Raw genomic sequence first — 1,091 nt, 5'->3', positions numbered from 1 at the left:
GAGCTCTGGCAAGGGCCAAAGCTATGCACTGATTATTTAGTCGAGACAATGGTGGCTCAAGCAATTTCCTGACCAAATAGTCTCAAAGTAAATCTTTACTAATATTTACTGACCTTTAAGATAGTCTGTCTGTTACCAGAATTGCCTGCCTAAAGGCAATATGTGTATCTAAAATTGAATAAAAGGCTAGCAGGGCCTGGGTACCAGTGAAGTCCTTGCCCTTGCATTGGACTCTCTGCCTGGCCCCCATTATTTCCAAATCATTATTTCTTGTCTTGTCTCATCATTTGCCCATGCCCCTTCTCCAGATCCCAAACCCAGAACCACGCGGGACATAGACTCTCACATCATACTGCTTTTTCTCAGCCAGCCTGAGTAGGTCAGTGAAGTTCATGATGGTGGGGCACTTTAAGGGAGACCTTTAGTTTACTTTCAACTTTGGGAGGAGGTTCTTGCTCTGATGCTGCTTGATTATATTCTAAGGATTCTTCCTCTTCTTCTGTTTGGTACTCTTGGTCTGTTCCCTGACTAGTGGCTTTCCATTGCCTGTCTTTTCTTTGACTTTTCCTCAACAGGAATCCCATTTAACCATGGAAATTGTCCTTTGTCCTCTTGGCCATAGCTCTTGCTTTCTTCTCATGTTTTAGCTCAATTCACTTTTTCACTACTTCTTCTTTTCTCCTTTTTTTCGCTAAGGCTTTTTGTCCGAGCTCCTCCACTTTTCTTCTGAGAAAAGCTTGTATGCTGCTGATTGGACACCCTTAACATTGGGGTCTTTTTTGGGAGGACCCACTGCCAAACTATACCTTTTCAGTATGCTGTTGGTTCCTTGTCCTTTAGAAGCTATCATGAGAATTTCCCTGAAATCCATGTTGACCGAACTAGATAGAATGGGCTGGCTCTTGGAGAGGAGTGAAAGCACATCTTACACAGTGGCCAGCTGCAGCCAAATGAACTGGCTGGCCACCTCTTTTCTACCTCTACTCAGCATGACTAATTCTGGTGCTGTCCAAGAATTGGTCTGCCTGCCCCCTTCCTTAAGCAGCCTATATCCTTACAAGTCCAATGCTGCACTCCCACCTTTGAAACTT

At 44.2% G+C, this 1,091-nt stretch overlaps 1 pseudogene across 1 annotated transcript; it reads right to left on the bottom strand.

Moving 5' to 3' along the window:
* Positions 1-283: 283 nt before the first annotated feature.
* LOC308246760 (protein SPT2 homolog) lies at positions 284-871 on the bottom strand (annotated as a pseudogene). Its single transcript has one exon. The product of its transcript is annotated as a protein SPT2 homolog (transcript).
* Positions 872-1,091: the final 220 nt, after the last annotated feature.

This window comes from Plecotus auritus, assembly GCF_963455305.1.
Source record: "Plecotus auritus genome assembly, chromosome: 4".
Classification (NCBI taxonomy): Eukaryota; Metazoa; Chordata; class Mammalia; order Chiroptera; family Vespertilionidae; genus Plecotus; species Plecotus auritus.
This window is presented reverse-complemented; position numbering and strand designations above follow the sequence as displayed.